Source organism: Gorilla gorilla, chromosome 6, assembly GCF_029281585.2.
Source record: "Gorilla gorilla gorilla isolate KB3781 chromosome 6, NHGRI_mGorGor1-v2.1_pri, whole genome shotgun sequence".
In the NCBI taxonomy this organism is placed as follows: domain Eukaryota; kingdom Metazoa; phylum Chordata; class Mammalia; order Primates; family Hominidae; genus Gorilla; species Gorilla gorilla.
The window spans coordinates 10,570,095-10,593,177 of record NC_073230.2 but is presented as its reverse complement, the minus strand read 5'-3'; the positions used below and the strand labels follow the sequence as shown (position 1 = coordinate 10,593,177).

Sequence of the window (23,083 nt, the reverse complement as noted above, 5' to 3'; positions counted from 1 at the left end):
CTCTTTCTCTACCTGTCCCCATACTGGAGAGATTTGCTTTAAACACCAGGGAGAGAAACTGTCTTTGTTTAGCCTTCCATACAAAATTCCCTCGCCTGCTGAGAAGGAAATAAGTGACTCACAGCTTGAACCCTCACACACAGCAACACAGAGGACAACCTCAAGTCCAGAAGGAAAGATGTGTAGACCCTTTCACCTAATTAAGATGCTCAGTGATACTGGGTCAGAGGAGATGTGAGCTGCAAACTTCGCTCAGGAAGCTGAACAGTGACATTTTCACATAGGGGAAGGGAGAGAATCTCCCCAGTCAGGACCTCGGTAGCACTGTGAGTATTTTCAGTGAGTCTTGAATGTTAATATATGTACTCTGGAAATAGTTCATTCCCAGAGAAATGTTAGACCTAGTCCTCCCAGTCTGGGGCTGCTACTTATCTTCATTTCTGAGTTTATGACTCGGACCCTGTAACTGTTAACTCCTGAGACTCTAGAAATTCAGCGTTTATCTCAACTGCCATGAGTAGAAGCCATACCTGTCCCAAGTCCTTGCCATGGGCAGAGAGGTTCATGCCCCAATAGCAGAAGCCACCTCAACTGCACTCATTCAGCCACCCTGAGTGTTGACTGGATCCAAGAGAGCATAGGATGAGAGGATAGGGATAGAAACAAGAGTTTCAAACCCTTGGCAAGACAGAACAAAACACACTTTTTCTGAGGCATTACTGAAGGAAGAATTGATTTTTTTGTTAATTTCACAAATCACGTTTTATTTCCATACAAACAGATTTTTTTTTTAATTTTATTATTATTATACTTTAAGTTTTAGGGTACATGTGCACAATGTGCAGGTTAGTTACATATGTATACATGTGCCATGCTGGTGTGCTGCACCCATTAACTCGTCATTTAGCATTAGGTATATCTCCTAAAGCTATCCCTCCCCCCTCCCCCCACCCCACAACAGTCCCCAGAGTGTGATGTTCCCCTTCCTGTGTCCATGTGTTCTCATTCTTCAATTCCCATCTATGAGTGAGAATATGCGGTGTTTGGTTTTTTGTTCTTGCGATAGTTTACTGAGAATGATGATTTCCAATTTCATCCATGTCTCTACAAAGGACATGAACTCATCATTTTTTATGGCTGCATAGTATTCCATAGTGTATATGTGCCACATTTTCTTAATCCAGTCTATCATTGTTGGACATTTGGGTTGGTTCCAAGTCTTTGCTATTGTGAAGAGTGCCGCAATAAACACACGTGTGCATGTGTCTTTATAGCAGCATGATTTATAATCCTTTGGGTATATACCCAGTAATGGGATGACTAGGTCAAATGGTATTTCTAGTTCTAGATCCCTGAGGAATCGCCACACTGACTTCCACAATGGTTGAACTAGTTTACAGTCCCACCAACAGTGGAAAAGTGTTCCTATTTCTCCACATCCTCTCCAGCACCTGTTGTTTCCTGACTTTAATGATTGCCATTCTAACTGGTGTGAGATGGTATCTCATTGTGGTTTTGATTTGCATTTCTCTGATAGCCAGTGATGGTGAGCATTTTTTCAAGTGTTTTTTGGCTGCATAAATGTCTTCTTTTGAGAAGTGTCTGTTCATGTCCTTCGCCCACTTTTTGATGGGGTTGTTTTTTTTTTCTTGTAAATTTGTTTGAGTTCATTGTAGATTCTGGATATTAGCCCTTTGTCAGATGAGTAGGTTGCAAAAATTGTCTCCCATTCTGTAGGTTGCCTGTTCACTCTGATGGTAGTTTCTTTTGCTGTGCAGAAGCTCTTTAGTTTAATTAGATCCCATTTGTCAATTTTGGCTTTTGTTGCCATTGCTTTTGGTGTTTTAGACATGAAGTCCTTGCCCATGCCTATGTCCTGAATGGTAATGCCTAGGTTTTCTTTTAGGGTTTTTATGGTTTTAGGTCTAACATTTAAGTCTTTAATCCATCTTGAATTAATTTTTGTATAAGGTGTAAGGAAGGGATCCAGTTTCAGCTTTCTACATATGGCTAGCCAGTTTTCCCAGCACCATTTATTAAATAGGGAATCCTTTCCCCATTGCTTGTTTTTGTCATGTTTGTCAAAGATCAGATAGTTGTAGATATGCAGCATTATTTCTGAGGGCTCTGTTCTGTTCCATTGATCTATATCTCTGTTTTGGTACCAGTACCATGCTGTTTTGGTTACTGTAGCCTTGTAGTATAGTTTGAAGTCAGGTAGTGTGATGCCTCCAGCTTTGTTCTTTTGGCTTAGGATTGACTTGGCGATGAGGGCTCTTTTTTGGTGCCATATGAACTTTAAAGTAGTTTTTTCCAATTCTGTGAAGAAAGTCATTGGTAGCTTGATGGGGATGGCATTTAATCTATAAATTACCTTGGGCAGTATGGCCATTTTCACGATATTGATTCTTCCTACCCATGAGCATGGAATGTTCTTCCATTTGTTTGTATCCTCTTATTTCATTGAGCAGTGGTTTGTAGTTCTCCTTGAAGAGGTCCTTCATGTCCCTTATAAGTTGGATTCCTAGGTATTTTATTGTCTTTGAAGCAATTGTGAATGGGAGTTCACTCATGATTTGGCTCTCTGTTTGTCTGTTATTGGTGTATAAGAATGCTTGTGATTTTTGTACATTGATTTTGTATCCTGAGACTTCGCTGAAGTTGCTTATCAGCTTAAGGAGATTTTGGGCTGAGACAATGAGGTTTTCTAGATATACAATCATGTCATCTGCAAACAGAGACAATTTGACTTCCTCTTTTCCTAATTGAATACCCTTTATTTCCTTCTCCTGCCTAATTGCCCTGGCCAGAACTTCCAACACTATGTAGAATAGGAGTGGTGCGAGAGGGCATCCCTGTCTTGTGCCAGTTTTCAAAGGGAATGCTTCCAGTTTTTGCCCGTTCAGTATGATATTGGCTGTGGGTTTGTCATAGATAGCTCTTATTATTTTGAGATACGTCCCATCAATACCTAATTTATTGAGAGTTTTTAGCATGAAGGGTTGTTGAATTTTGTCAAAGGCCTTTTCTGCATCTATTGAGATAATCATGTGGTTTTTGTCTTTGGTTCTGTTTAAATGCTGGATTACTTTTATTGATTTGTGTATATTGAACCAGCCTTGCATCCCAGGGATGAAGCCCACTTCATCATGGTGGATAAGCTTTTTGATGTGCTGCTGGATTCGGTTTGCCAGTATTTTATTGAGGATTTTTGCATCAATGTTCATCAAGGATATTGGTCTAAAATTCTCCTTTTTGGTTGTGTCTCTGCTCAGCTTTGGTATCAGGATGATGCTGGCCTCATAAAATGAGTTAGGGAGGATTCCCTTTTTTTCTATTGATTGCAATAGTTTCAGAAGGCTTGGTACCAGTTCCTCCTTGTACCTCTGGTAGAATTTGGCTGTGAATCCATCTGCTCCTGGACTCTTTTTGGTTGGTAAGCTATTGATTATTGCCACAATTTCAGCTCCTGTTATTGGTCTATTCAGAGATTCAACTTCTTCCTGGTTTAGTCTTGGGAGAGTGTATGTGTCGAGGAATTTATCCATTTCTTCTAGATTTTCTAGTTTATTTGCATAGAGGTGTTTGTAGTATTCTCTGATGGTAGTTTGTATTTCTGTGGGATTGGTGGTGATATCCCCTTTATCATTTTTTATTGCGTCTGTTTGATTCTTCTCTCTTTTCTTTTTTATTAGTCTTGACAGTGGTCTATCAATTTTGTTGATCCTTTCAAAAAACCAGCTCCTGGATTCATTAATTTTTTGAAGGGTTTTTTGTGTCTCTATTTCCCTCAGTTCTGCTCTGATTTTAGTTATTTCTTGCCTTCTGCTAGCTTCTGAATGTGTTTGCTCTTGCTTTTCTAGTTCTTTTAATTGTGATATTAGGGTGTCAATTTTGGATCTTTCCTGCTTTCTCTTGTGGGCATTTAGTGCTATAAATTTCCCTCTACACACTGCTTTGAATGTGTCCCAGAGATTCTGGTATGTTGTGTCTTTGTTCTCATTGGTTTCAAAGAACATCTTTATTTCTCCCTTCATTTCATTATGTACCCAGTAGTCATTCAGGAGCAGGTTATTCAGTTTCCACGTAGTTGAGCAGTTTTCAGTGCGTTTCTTAATCCTGAGTTCTAGTTTGATTGCACTGTGGTCTGAGAGACAGTTTGTTATACTGTCTGATCTTTTACATTTGCTGAGGAGAGCTTTACTTCCAACTATGTGGTCAATTTTGGAATAGGTATGGTGTGGTGCTGAAAAGAATGTATATTCTGTTGATTTGGGGTGGAGAGTTCTGTAGATGTCTATTAGGTCCGCTTGGTGCAGAGCTGAGTTCAATTCCTGGGTATCCTTGTTAACTTTTCTGTCTCATTGATCTGTCTAATGTTGACAGTAGGGTGTAAAAGTCTCCCATTATTATTGTGTCGGAGTCTAAATCTCTTTGTAGGTCACTCAGGACTTGCTTTATGAATCTTGGTGCTCCTGTATTGGGTGCATATATATTTAGGATAGTTAGCTCTTCTTGTTGAATTGATCCCTTTACCATTATGTAATGGCCTTCTTTGTCTCTTTTGATCTTTGTTGGTTTAAAGTCTGTTTTATCAGAGACTAGGATTGCAACCCCTGCCTTTTTTGTTTTCCATTTGCTTGGTAGATCTTCCTCCATCCTTTTATTTTGAGCCTATGTGTGTCTCTGCATGTGAGATGGGTTTCCTGAATACAGCACACTGATGGGTCTTGACTCTTTATCCAACTTGCCAGTCTGTGTCTTTTAATTGGAGCATTTAGTCCATTTACATTTAAAGTTAATATTGTTATGTGTGAATTTGATCCTGTCATTATGATGTTAGCTGGTTATTTTGCTTGTTAGTTGATGCAGTTTCTTCCTAGCCTCGATGGTCTTTACGATTTGGCATGATTTTGCAGTGGCTGGTACCGGTTGTTCCTTTCCATGTTTAGTCCTTCCTTCAGGAGCTCTTTTAGGGCAGGGCTGGTGGTGACAAAATCTCTCAGCATTTGCTTGTCTGTAAAGTATTTTATTTCTCCTTCACTTATGAAGCTTAGTTTGGCTGGATATGAAATTCTGGGTTGAAAATTCTTTTCTTTAAGAATGTTGAATATTGGCCCCCACTCTCTTCTGGCTTGTAGTTTCTGCCAAGAGATCAGCTGTTAGTCTGATGGGCTTCCCTTTGTGGGTAACCCGACCTTTCTCTCTGGCTGCCCTTAATATTTTTTCCTTCATTTCAACTTTGGTGAATCTGACAATTATGTGTCTTGGAGTTGCTCTTCTCAAGGAGTATCTTTGTGGTGTTCTCTGTATTTCCTGAATCTGAATGTTGGCCTGCCTTGCTAGATTGGGGAAATTCTCCTTGATAATATCCTGCAGAGTGTTTTCCAACTTGGTTCCATTCTCCCTGTCACTTTCAGGTACACCAATCAGATGTAGATTTGGTCTTTTCACATAGTCCCATATTTCTTGGAGGCTTTGTTCGTTTCTTTTTATTCTTTTTTCTCTAAACTTCCCTTCTCACTTCATTTCATTCATTTCATCTTCCATCACTGATACTCTTTCTTCCAGTTGATCGCATCAGCTCCTGAGGCTTCTGCATTCTTCACGTAGTTCTTGAGCTTGGCTTTCAGCTCCATCAGCTCCTTTAAGCACTTCTCTGTATTGGTTATTCTAGTTATACATTCATCTAAATTTTTTTCAAAGTTTTCAACTTCTTTGCCTTTGGTTTGAATTTCCTCCTTTAGCTCAGAGTAGTTTGATCGTCTGAAGCCTGCTTCTCTCAACTCGTCAAAGTCATTCTCCATCCAGCTTTGTTCCATTGCTGGTGAGGAGCTGCGTTCCTTTGGAGGAGGAGAGGTGCTCTGCTTTTTAGAGTTTCCAGTTTTTCTGCTCTGTTTTTTCCCCATCTTTGTAGTCTTTTGGTCTTTGATGATGGTGATGTACAGATGGGTTTTTGGTGTGGATGTCCTTTCTGTTTGTTAGTTTTCCTTCTAACAGACAGGACACTCAGCTGCAGGTCTGTTGGAGTTTGCTAGAGGTCCACTCCAGACCCTGTTTGCCTGGGTACCAGCAGCGGTGGCTGCAGAACAGCGGATATTGGTGAACCACGAATGCTGCTGCCTGATCGTTCCTCTAGAAGTTTTGTCTCAGAGGAGTACCCGGCCATGTGAGGTGTCAGTCTGCCCCTCCTGGGGGGTGCCTCCCAGTTAGGCTGCTCGGGGGTTAGGGGTCAGGGACCCACTTGAGGAGGCAGTGTGCCCGTTCTCAGATCTCCAGCTGTGTGCTGGGGGAACCACTACTCTCTTCAAAGCTGTCAGACAGGGACATTTAAGTCTGCAGAGGTTACTGCTGTCTTTTTGTTTGTCTGTGCCCTGCCCCCAGAGGTGGAGCCTACAGAGGCAGGCAGGCCTCCTTGAGCTGTGGTGGGCTCCACCCAGTTTGAGCTTCCCGCCTGCTTTGTTTACCTAAGCAAGCCTGGGCAATGGCGGGCGCCCCTCCCCCAGCCTTGCTGCCACCTTGCAGTTTGATCTCAGACTGCTTTGCTAGCAATCAGCCAGACTCCGTGGGTGTAGGACCCTCCGAGCCATGTGCGGGATATAATCTCCTGGTGCGCCATTTTTTAAGCCCGTCGGAAAAGTGCAGTATTAGGGTGGGAGTGACCCGATTTTCCAGGTGCCATCTGTCACCCCTTTCTTTGACTAGGAAAGGGAACTCCGTGACCCCTTGCACTTCCCAAGTGAGGCAATGCCTCACCCTGCTTCAGCTTGCGCACGGTGCACTGCACCCACTGTCCTGCGCCCACTGTCTGGCACTCCCTAGTGAGATGAATCTAGTACCTCAGATGGAAATGCAGAAGTCACCCGTCTTCTGCGTCGCTCACGCTGGGAGCTGTAGACCGGAGCTGTTCCTATTGGGCCATCTTGGCTCCGCCCCTTGTTTTGTTTTTAGTAAAGTTTTCCCACATCATATGTTTTTATTGCAGTAAAATACGTATAACAAAAACCTTACAATCTTAGCCATTTCTAAGGGCACAGTTCAGAGGCACTAAGTACATTCACAGTGTTCTGCAACCATCACTACCATCCATCTCCAGAACTTTCTCATATTCTCAGACTGAAATTCTGCACCCATTAGCCACTCACTCCTGGTCTCCCTCCACCCGCTCCTGGTAACCACCATTCCACTTTCTGTCTCTATGAATATGACAACTCCAAGTCCCTCACGTAAGTGGAATCATACGTTATATGTCCTTTTCTGACTGGCTTGTTTCACTTTGCACCATCTCAAGATGGATGTTCTCAAGATCCATCCATTTGGCAGCCTGTGTCAGAATTTCCCTGCTTTTTAAGGTGGGAGCATTGGTTTGGGAGCCTGAATTTCATACTTGGAGTAAATGCTTTCCCTCTCTGTGCATTGGTTTCTTCATCTATGACAGGGCTCATTTTGTCCAGCAATCTCCTTTTAGAAGCTGTATTCACTTGTCTGCAGCAGAAACCCAACTTCAGTGACTTCAGCAAAGAGGGTGCCTTTCTTCCCCTCAACACGTAATGAGGTGCTGGAGGATGCATCCCAGGGCTGGTGAATTGGTCCACGATAGCCTCAATGTCCCAAACTTCCCCTTTTTGTCCTTCTTAGTGGGTGTCTTTCTCCTTCATGATGATGAGAGAGTTTCTCTTCCACAGCTTTGAGGGCCCGTGTTGCGAGCAGGAAGAAAAGGAAAGTAGCACTGAGGAACGGATGGTGCCTGCAGCAGAGAGGTGAGATTTTCTCAGAAGTCTTTGGCAGACTTCTCTTATCTCATTGGCTAGATTATGTCACATGACCACACATAACTGCAAAGGAAGCTGGTACCGTATGGGTTTTTTTTTCTTTGTCTATTCATTGCATAGGATATTTTACATCTATTTCTAACTGTTTCACAATTTTGCATCATCATGCCCAACTGGAGGAGTGGGTTTTGTTTGTTTTTATTAGTGTAGGTTTTAGATCTTTGGTATCATGCCACATTAAACGAAATCTCATGATTTTATATCGTAAGGAACAAGGGGGAGAATGCACTGGAGGTAGGCAACTAGTGATATCCTGTTTCACAAGTTGTCCCATGGATTAGATATAGGTTTGCAATGTGTCTGAAATGGTGCCAGCATCACACAGTGGGCACTTGGCCAACGATGGTGCCAGTGAAGATGACGATGATAATGATGATCATGATGGTGAAGATGATGGTTATGATGATAAAGATGATAGTGATATGATGATGGTGATTATGATAATGAGGATGATGATGAAGAGAATGGTGAAGATGATGCTGAGGTTGATGATGATGATCATGGTGATCATAATGGTGAGGATGATGGTGAAGAGGGTGGTGATGATGAAGATGATGGTAATGATAAAGATGATGGTGAGGATGATGAACATAGTGGTGATGGTGATGGTGATCTTGATGGTGATGGTGAAGAGGATGGTGATGAAGGTGATGATAGTGAAGATGATGGTGAGGATGATGATGAACATGATGATGAAGAGGGGATGGTGATGAAGATGATGGTGATGATGGTGGTGATCCTGACGATGAAGATGATGATGAAGAGGATGGTGAGGATGATGATAATGATGGTGATCATGATGGTGAGGATGATGGAGGCATATGGACATAAACATTTTCAGTAGAATAAGACTCTTGATTAACCAGATTTCACCAGGATGACAATAATGGCCAGTAATTAGCTCACACTTATGGAGTGCTCCCTGTGTGTCTAGTGCTTTGCAGTATTATCTTCCTAAATCTTTGTGAGTCTCCCAACCCTCATTCAGGCACATTCTTTGGAGCTAACTGCACCTCTGGCTCTAGAGATGGGGTAGATAGCTCAGGCCTAATCTGACCAATGTAGTCTCATCCCCTAGACTGTGATGGATTCAGAGATGACCACATGAGCTTTGCAAAATAGACCAATGAGCCCTGACGAGGGTTTTAATGGAAGCTTCTAGGAAAGGAGGTTTTTTTAATCATCTTTGTGGGTTTCCAGAAGTGACACATGCTTGCCTTCTCACTTCAGTTCTGGTTGACCACCACATTATAATTTGATGTCAGCCAGGCACGGTGGCTCACAGTTGTAATCCCAGCACTTGGGGAGGCCAAGGCGGGCAGATCATGAGGTCAGGAGTCTCAGACCAGCCTGGCCAACACAGTAAAACCCTGTCTGTACTAAAAAAAACAAAAATTAGCTGGGCGTGGTGGCGGGCGCCTGTACTCCAAGCTACTCGGGAGGTTGAGGCAGGAGAATTGCTTGAACCCAGGAGGTGGAGGTTGCAGTGAGCTGAGATCACGCCACTGCACTCCAGCCTGGGTGACAGAGCAAGACTCTGTCTCAAATAATAATAATAATTTGATGTGATGATGAAGCCAATACTGCCTAGAAATGGAAATGTACAAGGTGCTGTCTCTGTTTGCGTCAGTGTTTATGTTCTTTGCATCCGCATGCACCCCAGCTGGTTCAAGTTGCAGTATTATCAGCCTCATTTTACAGAGGGGAAGACTGAGGTTCAGGGAGGTCACGGGTACATAACTAATAAGGGGCAAGCCTGAGATTTGCACCCAGTAAGTTGGATGTTAAACCTTAGAACTTAATCACTCAGTTGTACCAAAATAGTGTGCTTACTGGTGGAGGTTTCAAGTCCTCAACCGCAAAATAACTCTGGCTTTTAAGCCTTTCTTCTGGAGTTCTGTCTTCCAGAGTCACTAACATCTTCTATCCCAAGCTGGGCTCCACCCCAGCATCCATACAGACAGCAATGGGACTTTTAGTCTTAACTCTGTATTTCCAAAAGTCTAATGGAAGCCCCTGTGTTTTACAGAGCTTGATGCCACTCAGCCTAATTAGAATACAGAGCCTAATTAGATTCCTTCAACTGGAATCAGATCCGCTTCATGGAAAACACTGCTTAGCTCTGGCTAGTAGAAAAGCCGATTGCCTGATGTACATATTTGATTAATAACAATAATTTTGGTTGGGTGCAGTAGCCCATGCCTGTAATACCATCACTTTGGGGGTGCTGAGGCAGGTGGATCGCTTGAGCCCAGGAATTTGAGACCAGCCTTGGCAACATAGCAAGACCCTATCTCTACCAAAAAAAAAAAAAATTAATTAGCTAGGCATGGTGGTGTATATACCTGTGGTCTTACCTACTCAGGAGGCTGAGACAGGAGGATTGCTTGAGCCCAGGAGGTCAAGGCTACAGTGAACCATGATTGCACCACTGTACTCCAGCCTGGGCAATGGAGCAATACCCTGTCTCAAAAATAATAATAATATTCTTCAAAACAAGCATTATTTCTTAATAAATGCAACTTAGTAAACAAAATCTTTGGAAGAAACAGATTCATGAGAACACAACAAAGGGGGCATTTGCCTCACCCCTCCTGAGTGTGGATGTCACCCCTAGCATCCCTCAGTTCTCAGATCCAGGCTTATTTGACGACTCCCCAAGGTCTGGAGATATCCCTCCATGCCAGGTCACCCAAGAACAAGAGCTGAGCAGAAAACAGCTCCTGTTCAGCACAAGATGAATGTTGGTGGACCCCTTCCCCAAAATGAAAAAGGAAGAAGTTAATAGGCTGATAAAACCAAAATCTTGCTCAGAGATTGTTTAGAAACCACTGGGTGGGAGGCGATGGTGGCTGAACGCAGAATGGAAGCTCTGCAGGGTTTCTGTCGGAGGCTGGTGGAGAAAGCTGCTGGCAGCCAGCCCATGTGCAAGGGGAGCAGAGAGAAGGCTCATTCCAGGTAAATTCCAGTGCTGTCTCCAAAAGGGACAAATGCAGGAGGGTGGGAGAGAAGGTGGCAGAGAAGCTTCATGAAAGGAGACAGGCTGTTCTAACAGGGCTCTGCGCTCGGAGGAGAGAAGTGCTAGGAAGTCTCTCCTCTCTCAATCTCTCTTTTAACCTCTCCCTTTCCCTTCCTCCCTGCTTTCCTCTCTCTCCCTCCCTCTTTCTCTCTCCTCTCCCCCTCCCTCTTTCTCTCTCCTCTCCCCCTCCATCTTTCTCTCTCTTCTCTGCCCCTTTCTTCCCTCTCTTCTCCCCCTCCTTCTTCCCTCTCCCTCTCTCTGTCTCCCTCCCTCTCTTTATCTCTCAACATCCCCCTCTCTTTATCTCTCAACATCCCCCTCTCTCCCTCCCTCCCTCTCCTCTTTCTCTCCCTCCCTCCTCTCTCTCCTTTCTCTCCCTCCCTCCTCTCTCTCCTTTCTCTTTCCTCTTTCCCCTCCCCTTTCTCATCTCCCCTCTCCCCTCTCCCCCTCCTTCCATGAAAGTGGTAAATTCTAACCTAATCTTTTCTTCTGATAAATGAAGGGTCCAGGTATGGTTGCCAGAAACAGTCAGTACAAATATTTATACTAAGAAAAGCTATTTGTTGTTTATTTGATTTAATCCAGTGAACCTCAGCCCAGGGAGCTATGGCCTGCCACAAACACCCCACCTCCCATTCCGTGGTCACTCCCCAGTCTCTGTGGGGTGGATGTGTGTTCCTGCTTAGGACACAGCAGGACACGAAATGGAACAGACAGGAACTCAGCCCCGTGAACTGTCAGCATGACACAGATTCTATTCATTCTGTGCCTCTGTAAAAATCACATTTAAAAAACAATCAAGATAGGCTCCAAAGAGTAAAGATAAGGCTTGAACACCATCTCCTGAGGAGACTTGCCATTGCTAGTTCAGGTTGTGGACGACCAGTCCTCCCCAACTCCATCCCTGTGGTTCCCCACTCTCCTCTTATCCTCCCCTGCCCCACTCCCCTCCTCACCACCAACTCTCTCCCACCCACTAGCACCACAGGTTTTTTCCACCTTGCACCTGGCTTAAAATTGCAGCCCTTCACTGCAACCTTAGTTGACGTCCTGCTAAGGACCCTATGCTTCTAACATCATCGAGACTGCACTCTCACAACTGACTTGGCCTGCCCTCCCCAGCAAGACTTGGAAGGAAGATAGAGATGGTCCCAGACCTGCAAGCCAGTGCCCCAGGTGAGGCTGCAGGCCACTGCAGAATGGGGCTTACATGGAAGACAGGTCTTCGTATCCCATCTTTTTCACACAGCAGTCACCAAGTGGTCTTTGCAAACTCGATCATTAATTGTTTACTAGGGCGAGTCCATTTCTTTACCCATCCCTGTTGTTGAGCATTCAGATTATTTCCACTTTTACAGGATTTTGATCTTAAATTTTCAAAGGGAGAGAAGAATGGAGTCATCATCATTTAGAATTTATGAGTTATGTGCCCAAGTTTTACCCTTCATGTATTATCATAGCTTGGCATGTTTGGTGATGAGCTGTATGATTTTAATCAAAAGATACATTTTAATAGGCCATCAGTAGAAAGTCCATAGTTCTAATCTGAAACATAAAGGAAAATTGGGGGTGGAGGGGAGACCTCAAGCCATCTGATTAGAAACCATTGGCAATGCACAGAGCAGGATGTGGGGGAAAATTATTTTCTTAAATGTTACCTTCACACGTGTAAAGTTATCGAGGGACAGCGGTACACAGAGAACATCCAAGAGAAAGAGATGCCAGCTTGGGCCACAGGTTGCTCTAATCTGTTCTGACTTGACTCTAGATGTCTCTCTCCAGGTCCCATATCTCTCTATTAAGGTCCTATTTGTGGTGCAAGGGAAAGGCAAGATGACTCTTCTTAGGGTAGGGGCAGACACTGAGGGCAGAGGAAATGTGCTGTGGCTTAGATGAACCAAGAGGGAAGTTGAACTAAGTCAATAATAGCTCAAGATAAAAACTGGAATCCTATCAAAGCATCAAGTCCAAAGAGCAAGATGAGGCTAGACACAGAAAAATAATCAATGTATGATCAATGAGCTCAGAGGCTGGGAGGGTTCAAGCCAAGATGGCAGGCAGAGTGAGGCGTGGAAGAAGCCTGTGGTTCAGAATGAGCCGTGGACAGGGGGTGGATCTCAGAGTGGAGGAGGTGGAGGAGGTCCTGAGTGGAGGAGGTGCTGTCCAGGTTGCAGGGATGGATGTGATGGCTAAAAGGGATCTCTCAAGGCTGGCCACTTTTCACATGGCACTGAGACTCTACGTTTCATCCACTGGTCTTCTTTCTTTGTCCATCCCTTCATACATGCTTAAGATTCTTAAGAGAGCTGTCAGTGACGACCTTGCCCACCTTCCTAACACCACCAGCTTTAGTCTCACTCAACTCTGTAGTACAGAACTAGAGAATCATTTCCTTAGATTCAGAAAGGAGTACCTTCCAGAGAAAGGGTCTTCTCCCCCCTTCCCTCCACCTATTCTGAATAATAAATCGAGAAGATAAAAACTAAAGACATTAAAATAAAGTCACTTTGCTGACAAGCTATGAATTGGGAGAGCTAACTGTTTGTGAGCAGAAGGGCACAGGGAAATCCATTTGGGGAAATGATTTTCAAAGTTTACTATTTATGGCCTTAAAGTTTTTATTTTCCCAAATTCTAGGAAAAGATTGATCATGGTGAGACAAAAATTTCTTTTGGGAAAGTTGTGAAAAAAGTCTTTGTTCCAAAACAAAGCAACAGAGTGTTGTCTAATTTTCCTGGTGGGCAGGTGGAAGACGATGGGTCAAGGATAAGGAGTGATGGTGATGGTGGTTTATGCTGCTGACATGTAGTCTTAAAGATTATAATCAGCTCACTTGGGAGCCCTCGATGGAAGAAAGAGCCAAAGGTAGAGTGAACACATATGATCTATAAATAGGACACATGCTAGAGAAGCAGTCATCTTATCTGGAGTCAGCCTTGCCTCTGTTATTTCATCGATTCTCCCCCACGTTAATGGTGTTGCTGGAGCTTACTATTAATCTAATGACTGTGCTTTGGAATAATAATGCTTCACTCCTGCCCTATCTCTCCTATTTGACAGACAGCTTGGATTCATCAGAGAAATGGCCCAAGAGCTGCATCAGTCATTATTAAATAGAAATCAATAAGGTACGTTACATAAAGGAAGCTGCAAGTGTGTGATATGAGGCAGCGTGTTAACTCTGAATTCAGAAATCCATTCCTGTTTCTAAGCACCAAAGTTCTAGGGGGCTCTGACCTCTGGAAATGTATGCATATGCTTTGGGCATTAATGCCACTAAGAGGGTGCCTTAATCAATTTTGTGCTGCTTCTGCAGAATACCTGAGACTTGAAAATTTATAAAGAACAGAAATCTATTGGCTCATGGTTCTAGAGGCTGGGAAGTCCACGATCAAAGGTCTGCATCTGATGAGGACTTTCTTGCTGCACCATAACATGGCAGAAGGCATCACATGGCAAAAAAGGATGAGAGAGGGGGGAGAGGGAGGTGAAATTGCTTTCATAAAAACCCCACTTCATGATAATAACATTAATTTGTGAAGGCAGAGCCCTCATGACATAATAACCTCTTAGAGGTCCTACCTCTCAACATTGTTGCATTGAGGAATAAGTTTCCAACACATGGACTTTGGGGACATATTCAATCCAAAGCACAGTTTTTGTGGGTCAGGAATTCATGGGTGGCTTAGCTGGGTGATTCTGGCTTATGTCTCTCATGAGGTTGCAGTCAAGATGCCAGCTGGGCTGCATCACCTGAAGACTCAACTGAGACAGGGGGATCTGCTTCCAAGAAGGCTCCCTCACAAGGCCAGCAAGTTGGAGTGGTTGTTGGCAAGAGGCCTCAGTTCCTCACCACATCAGCCTTTCCACAGACTACTTGAGCATCCTCACAACATGGTGGCTGGCTTCGTCCAGAGTGAGTGAACCAAGAGAGCAAGGGAGACACTGCAGTCTTTTGTGATCTAGCCTTGGAAGCCGCACTCCATCTGTTTCACAATCCCTGTTGTTAAACAGGTCCATCGTATTTGAAGTGGGAGCAGGGATATGCAAAGGCAGAAATACCATGAGGGGAGCATCCTTGGGTGCCATCTTGGGGTGGCTACTGTGGTTCTCTGTGAGACTTTGCTTGATATTGTGCCCTCCCTTGGCCACCTTCTCTTCCTGGTCCTGCTTCCCTACTTTCCAATTAGTTTTTCCTAAGAGCAATTTCTACCAGGGGATTTTCACTTTCACATAAATTCTTCCCCAAATATCTGCTTCTAGAGAACACAGCCTAAGACATAAAACATAGATGAGCAGCCCACCCATTTTCTGATTAGCCCTCTGGCTTTCTGCTGGAATGGGAGCACTGCTGTGAGCCTTACCGTCCTTGGCTGTGGCCCTGACCCACTCCATGGGGGCTTCATTCTCTCCTTTGTCTCAAAAGTCATTGGCTAGGGCCCTATTAGAATAGAGCCACCACCCAGAACCAATGATACCCTTTACCAAACACTCAGCTGACATCACCCCATTTAACATAACTTCCAACTCGTCCTTTATAGCAGCTACTATTGTCTTTATTCTACAGGAGAGGAAACTGAGATTTAGGCAAATTAAGTAACATGTACAAGTTTGCATTGCTAGCACCAGAGCCATGACTTGAACCCACATCTGGAAGGTCCAAAGCTCATGACCTTCACTTCCATTGTGTTTGCTTTTTGGTCATTCTCTGCACCTGCTGCCAAGCTGTGTCTGCACGTCTGACCCCCCCCGCCCCCCAACAAAGGATAGAATCGGATGGGGATGGAGCTGATGTTGACCACAATTCCTCGCACGACCATCCATCCAACCCTGTTTTCAGGGTCCTCTCCCACTCCTCGCCCACTACTCCTGACTTCCTGCCCCTCCATACCCACAGTGGAAACTCTTAGCATGCATCTGTGCTTCCTGCCTGAACCAGCCCGAAGCTGTGGTCACCCTGGTCAGGGCAGATAGATGGAGTGGTTAACCCCACCCTTTGCCACGTTGCCACCTGGGTTCAGGAAGTCAACATCCCTCATGCCACCAGGCTCCTGGCCTGCCTGTAGCAGATGGAAAGGTCTCTTCTGGGTCAAAAGATTCTGCTCCCCTGAAAATGCGCTTGAGCCTAAGCAGGTTGGCACTGGGGTTTTTCTTTGAGGACAAGGTCTGAGGGAAGGGGAGACAGTGTAGTGTGTGAGCTGCTTCAGGGGAGGAATCAGCCGAGCCCTCTCCAGTAGGGCAAGTCCAGGCCCTCGGGGAGATTAGGGCTTAGAGAAATCAGTCCTGGGGCTGTGGAACCTTCTCACTTGTAAAACACAGTGGCTCCCAGGGCAGCACACTAATTAGCCAGTTGTTCTGCCTAAATTTGTCTCTTAAATTCAAGAGACTCCCACTCCTTGAACGTATCATAAAGCCAGGTTCAATTTTAGAGTTAAACTCCTGGAAAGGAATAGAACATTCCAGCGCCTCTCATTCTCCCTCCCAGTCATTGCCCTTCTGCCTCCCAATTTCTATTACCGTGCCTGAGTCAAGCAGGGGTCATGTGTGTGTCATTTTCTAATTGAACTATAATTAACACACTACAAAATGTGCGGATTTTAGGCATTCCGTTCAGCGAGTTTTGATAATTACATACTCCCAGGTAGCCACCACCCAAACAAAACACAGACCAACTCTGTCTGATAGCAATGGAGCAAGAGCCTTACATGTAATTTTAAAGTTTCTAGGAGCCACATTTGGAAAAGTAAAACAAACAAGTGAAAATTACTTTAATACTATATTTTTAACCCAGTGTATTTAAAACATGATTTTAATACAAAATGATAATAAGAAATTGTTCTTTTTTCAGTAACAAGTCTTTGAAACTTTGTGCGTGTTTTATACTTACAGCACATCTCAATTTGGAGGCTAATTTTTAACAGTTAGTGCTGTGGCTAGTGCCTGTAATCCTAGCACTTTGGGAGGCTGAGGTAGGAGGGCTGATTGAGGCCAGGAGTTCAAGACCAGCCTGAACACCACAATGAGACCTCTTCTCTACAAAAAAATTTAAAATGAGCTGGGCATGGTGATGCACACCTATAGTCCCAGCTTCTCCAGAGGCTGAGGCAGGAGGATTGCTTGAGCCCAGGAGTTCCAGGCTGCAGTGAGCTGTGATCATGCCACTGCACTCCAGCCTGTATGACAGCACAAGGCCCTGCCTCTAAGGAAAAATTAAATAAAATTAAAAATTTAGTCTCTCAGTCATACCAGCCACAATTCAAGTCACATTTTATGAGGTTAGTGGCCACCATATCAGATAGCAAAGATTAGATGCCACCATCAGCCCAGAAAGTTCTCTCTCCCCTTTTTCCGTCAATTTCCTTCCTCTCCCCAGGTGACCACTTTCTATCATTACCGATTGCTTTGTTTGTTCTGGGCTTCACATAAATGGGTTTATGCAGCCTATACTCTTGTCTCCTGCTTTGTTTGTTCAGTATAGTTTTTTGTTTGGTTGCTTTGAGACAAGGTCTTGCTTTGTCACCCAGGCTGGAGTGCAGTGGTACAATCACAGCTCACTGCAGCCTCAACTTCCTGGGCTCAAGAGATCCTCCTGCCTCAGCCTCCCAAGTAGCTGGGATTACAGGCATGCACCACAATGCCTGGTTAATTTTTGTATTTTTTTGTAGAGATGAGGTTTTACTATGTTGCCCAGGCTGGTCTTGAACTCCTAGGTTCATGTGATCTGCTCCCTCAGCCTCCCAAAGTGCTGGGATTACAGGCATGAGTCATCGTGCCCAGTCTCAGTATAGTTTTTAAGAACCATCCACATCATTACTCGTATCAGTGGTTCTTTTTTATTGCTGCATAGTATTCCACTGCATAAACATACCAGGATGGACCCAGATGCATGATATCCATTTGGGCTCTTTTCAGTCTGGGGTTCTTCTGAACAAGGCTGCTATCCACATCCTAGTGCATGTCATTTTATGAACGTACGTTTTCATTTCTCTTGTGTAAACACCAAAGGGGAATTGCCGAGTCATAGGGTAGGTACGTGTTTCACTTTGTAATCAGCAGCACTCCAGAGAGAAGGTGCCATTCCATGTTCCAAACAGCAGCATGGAGCCGTCCATGTTCCCCACATCTTTGCCAGCATTTGGGACTGTCGATCTTTTAAAATTTAGCCACTGTGTCTACCATGGTGATCACATTCATTTCCTTGATGACTCAAGACATTGGGAATCTTTTTTTTTTTTTTTTTTTTTGAGACAGAGTCTTGCTCTTTCACCAGGCTGGAGTGCAAAGGCATGATCTTGGCTCACTTTAACCTCTGCCTCCCAGGTTCAAGCGATTCTCCTGCCTCAGCCTCCCAAGTAGCTGGGATTACAGGCGCCCACCACCACGCCTGGCTAATTTTTGTATTTTTAGTAGAGATGAGGTTTCACCGTGTTAGGATGGTCTCACTCTCCTGACTTCATGATCCACCCACCTTGGCCTCCCAAAGTGCTGGGACTACAGGTGTGAGCCACCATGCCCGGCTGGGAATCTTTTATGTATTCATTGGCCATTCTTAGATGTTCTGTGAGGGGGCCTGATCAAATCTTCTGTTCATTTTTTAGGAGTTGTTCTCTTCAGGGTTAATTTGTAGGAGTTCTCTACATATTCTGCACAAGTCCTTTATCAGATACATGTGCTGCCAATATTCTTTCCATTCTGTGGCTTATTTTAATTTTTTTGAAACAGGTTCTCACTCTGTCCCCTAGGCTGGAGTGCAGTGGTGTGATCACAGCTCACTGTAGCTGCAACCACCTGAGCTCAAGCGATCCTCCCACCGCAACCTTTGGAGTAGCTGGGACTACAGGCATGTGCCACCACACGCAGCTAATTTTTGTATTTTTTGTAGAGATGGGGTCTCACTCTGTTGCACAGGCTAGTCTCAAACTCCTGAGCTCAAGCGATCCTTCTACCTCAGCCTTCAGAGTAGCTGGGACTACAGGCATGTGCCACCATGCCCAGATAATTTTTTTATTTTTTGTAGAGATGGGGTTTCACTATGTTGCCCGGGCTGGTCTCGAACTCCTGAGCACAAGCCATCCTCCGGCCTTGGCCTCCCAAAGTTCTGGGATGACAGCCTCTGTGGCTTATCTTCGTGGAGTCTTTTGAGGAGCATTTTCAAATGCCTGAGTAACAGAGCAAGATCTTATCTCTTTAAAAAATTGCAATTCTCTATTCACAACGGCCCACTGTTCATCTCTGGTGCCAACATTTCCCTGCAGACAGGGATGGAAGCCAGCACTCCTATTGCAAGTCCTCTCATCCAACGGAATGGGCTCAAAAGCAGTGTGGGTTGTGGTGTATTTTTCAGTCAATTCAGTACCGTAGCTACCAGCTTCAACTTTTACAACCTGTTGTCTCACTAAGTGACCTCCTGCCACTCTCTAACCTCATGAAAATGAAATGGGAGCCCCGCAAAAGCAAATAGTTTGAATCTGTTTATAGCTGGTCAAACATGTTTTACTCAAAGACTGGAGTTCAAAAAGTCATTTCTCCTAACAACCAAACAGAAATATTTGCCCATCATTTAAACGTTCTGTAGCTCTCGGGGGTCCGCCTTACCTTAAATTGCTTGTTATGCAAAGTGTTCCAAGGTGAAATTTGGCTTCAGTGTTTGGGGACGGGCTTTCGATGGATTTATTAACTGACTCTTTGTCTCACCTCCCTGGTATTTCAAGCTCTATCTTCTCCTTGTTATCTTTTATGCAGGGCCAGGACTGGTGGTGATTTTCCCTTTGTGAATCTTGTTTTCAATAGAAACCTCACAGACACACAGAAAACTCCTCAGGTATGTGTGTAGGCAGTGGTATCCTGCCAGCCTCCTGCCTCCCGGCTCTGCAGAGATTGTAATCGTGTAATTACAATAACACTCTGCATCCTCATCACACATTTCATCTGAGATTGCCAAAGGTTTCCCGAACTAGTATATGATCTCTTTCATTTTACAAGTGGAGAAATCAAGGCTGGAAGACACTGTTGAGATGTCATGTCAGGGAACGCCTCCTGCCTCCCTGGGCTGGCTCCAGACACAGCCCTCTCTCTGCTCAGATGGATGCAATGACACCCAGCATTTGTTGTTTTCACATAACGCATGTCAGGTGTTGTTCTCAGCGCCTTTCACGCATTAACAAAGTTCATCCTTGGCCAGGCGCAGTGGCTTATGCCTGTTATCCCAGCACTTTGGGAGGCCGAGACGGGCGGATCACCTGAGATCAGGAGTTCAAGACCAGTCTGGCCAACATGGTGAAACCCGGACTCTACTAAAAATACAAAAATAAGCCGGGCATGGTGGCACATGCCTGTAATCCCAGCTATTCAGGAGGCTGAGGCAGGAGAATCGCTTGAACCTGGGAGAAGGAGGTTGCAGTGAGCTGAGATCACACCACTGCCCTCCAGCCCTGGTGACAGAGCAAGACTCTGCCTCAAAGGAAAAAAAAATTCATCCTCAATTCAGTTACATCCCTGTGTACAGTGGATAAAATGAGTCACAGGAAGACTAAGAACATAGCCCAAGGACACAAAGCTATAAGTGCCCAACAGATTCTCCTTGCCTGCTGCCTAGACAGAGCCAGTTTATCCAGACAGGGGAATTGCAATAGAGAAAGAGTAATTCACACAGAGCCAGCTGTGTGGGAGACCAGAGTTTTATTATTCAATCAGTCTCCCCAAGAATTCAGGGATCGGAGTTTCTAAGGATAATTTGGTGGGTAGGGGGCTGGTGAATAAGGAGTTCTGACTGGTCAGGAAGGAGATTAAGTCATAGGGAGTTGAAGCTGTCTTCCTGCGCTGAGTCAGTTCCTGGGTGGGGCCCAGAAGACCAGATGAGCCAGTCTATTGATCTGGGTGGTGCCAGCTGATCCATCAAGTGCAGGCTCTGCAAAAGATCTCAAGCGCCGGTCTTGGGTTTTACAATAGTGACATTATCCCCAAAAACAATTTGGGGAGGCTTAGAATCTTGCAGCCTCCACCTGTGTGACTCCTAAACCCTTATTTCTAATCTTGTGGCTAATTTGTTAGTCCTGCAAAGGCCCTCTCATCCCCAGGCAGGAAGGGGGTTTGTTTTCGGAAAGGGCTATTATTATCTTTGTTTCAAACTATAAACTAAGTTCCTCCCAAAGGTAGTTCGACCTGTGCCCAAGAATGCACACAGACAACTTGGAGGCCACCAGGCAAAGGAAAGTAAACGAGTAGCTTTTTACTGACTATGACAAAGTCACAAGTACACCAAGCCCTAAAAGCCCTCAAGATCACAGAGTGATGGCTGCAGCCCCAGCCACTGGGTTCTCATTCTAAGCAGAAAAGGGAGGGACAGAGGGTGCAAGCCACACTGTTCCCTCTTCACAGGAAAGAGTGTGAGTGTTAGACCAGCTATGTGACTGGTCATTTGTAACCAAAGGACGTCAGAATGAAATGCAGTGGGGGAAGATGGCCCATAAAAGCCGGCTGCATGTTTATTCCATTTTAAAATAAGTACGCGATTTCACACGTGCGACCTAAATCTGTATGCAAAGCAGAATCAACCCCACAAGCAAAAGAGAAAAAAAAAAATTGTCTGGACTTCCTCTTGTCTTAGAATGCATCCTCTAAGGATTTTTCTGTAAGGCCAAGTAAAATTACAAGGTTGGTTTTTTTTTGCAGTGAAGTCACAAAATTACGGTAGCCTAAAGGGCACACGAAAGGCCAGTGATCATTGCCTCCAATTAACATTTGTTAATACCAGAGGAAGAAATGCCGCAGAGGAAGCTTCCAACGGCAGGCGATTTCTCCATCTCAGCCCAGTCCAAGTGCACAGAGAAGTAAGGATTCCAGGGACCTTGGCGACCTTGGGAACAGGTGCCAGAATGAGACTGAGAAACCCTGACCCAACCCTTCCTCCTGGAGATTCCTCATCCATGAAATTGTCAGGCTGGAAATGTCTATGAGACTCTGTGTCTAACCACCTAGAAAACCTTCAGTGTCCTTTGATAGCATTTGATAGAATTTGATAGCATTCAACAAATACATGAAAACGTCCAATGTACCAGCCTCAGGGTAAGGGCACGTGATGGTGAACACAACAGACCCTGTCCCTAATCTCACAGAGCTTGTGGTCTGGTGGGGAGATGGCTTCTGAGAATACAAGTGTAGCATATGTGAGAAACGTGGAACTGATCAACAAGAATCCTGGCTACAGAGGCTCAAACCAAAAGGGGGTTATTTTTCTCACCTAACCAGAAAGGTCGAGTCATAGCTCCCTGTGTTGAATCAGCCACTTGGTAACTTTGAAACCCACATTTCCCTCAAGATCACAGAGTGATGGCTGCAGCTCCAGCCACTGTGCCACTGTGTTCTCATTCTAAGCAGAAAAGGGAGGGACAGAGGGTACAAGCTGCACTGTTCCCTCTTCACAGGAAAGAAAGCATTTTCTCAGAGACTTCCACTGTGTCCCAGGGCCACCCCAGCTGCAAGACAGGTTGGGAGAGCCAGTATTTAGCTAGGCACAACACGGCCACCTCAAACAAAACCTTTTAGCAAGGGAGAGGGAATGTGGGGAATGGGTATTTCATAGCCAGCTGTTAACAGTTATCTACTGGTATGTAAGAAACCACCCCCAAACATAAGGAGATGGGGAGGTGATTTGAGGTGGCTTAAATGCCTAGGGTTGGAATCATTGAGAGGTTTCTCTCTTCATGTCCGGCCCCTGGGCTGGAAAGTCTTGAAGACTGACCCCTCCATGTGGCTTGGGCTTCCTCACAATATGGCGGCTGACAGCCCAGCAGGGGCTACTGAGATGGGTGTCCTGAGAGTGTGCATTCCAAGAAACCAGGTGGGCACTGCATGACCTCTGTTGATCTAGCCTTGGAGTCACATGGCATCACTTCCATCATATTCTATTGCTTACAAGTCCTTAAGACCCAGCCAAGTTAAAAGGGAAAAGAATTAGACTCTGCATCTTGATGGGGGAGTGGTCAAGTGGGTGTTATTTTCGGGAGGCTGAGCGTGAGAATCACTTGAGCCTAGGAATCATAGTTTGCAGTGAGCCAAGATCCTGCCACTGCACTCCAGCCTGGGTGACAGAGTAAGACTCCATTTCAAAAGAAAAACAAAAAGTGGCTGGGTGTGGTGGCTCACACCTGTAATCCTAGTACTTTGGGAGGCTGAGTTGGGCAGATTGCTTGAGCTCAGGAGTTTGAGACCAGTCTGGGCAACATGACAAAAC

At 44.8% G+C, this 23,083-nt stretch overlaps 1 long non-coding RNA gene across 1 annotated transcript in view; it reads left to right on the top strand.

The window, feature by feature from the left end:
* Positions 1 to 22,044, top strand: part of LOC129523625 (uncharacterized) — a 42,627-nt gene extending 20,583 nt beyond the window's left edge. Inside the window, exons 2-4 of the long non-coding RNA XR_008667163.2 lie at positions 7,686 to 7,760; positions 13,912 to 13,979; positions 21,523 to 22,044. This is a non-coding gene — a long non-coding RNA (uncharacterized lncRNA). The remainder of the gene's footprint in view (positions 1 to 7,685; positions 7,761 to 13,911; positions 13,980 to 21,522) is intronic.
* Positions 22,045 to 23,083: the final 1,039 nt, after the last annotated feature.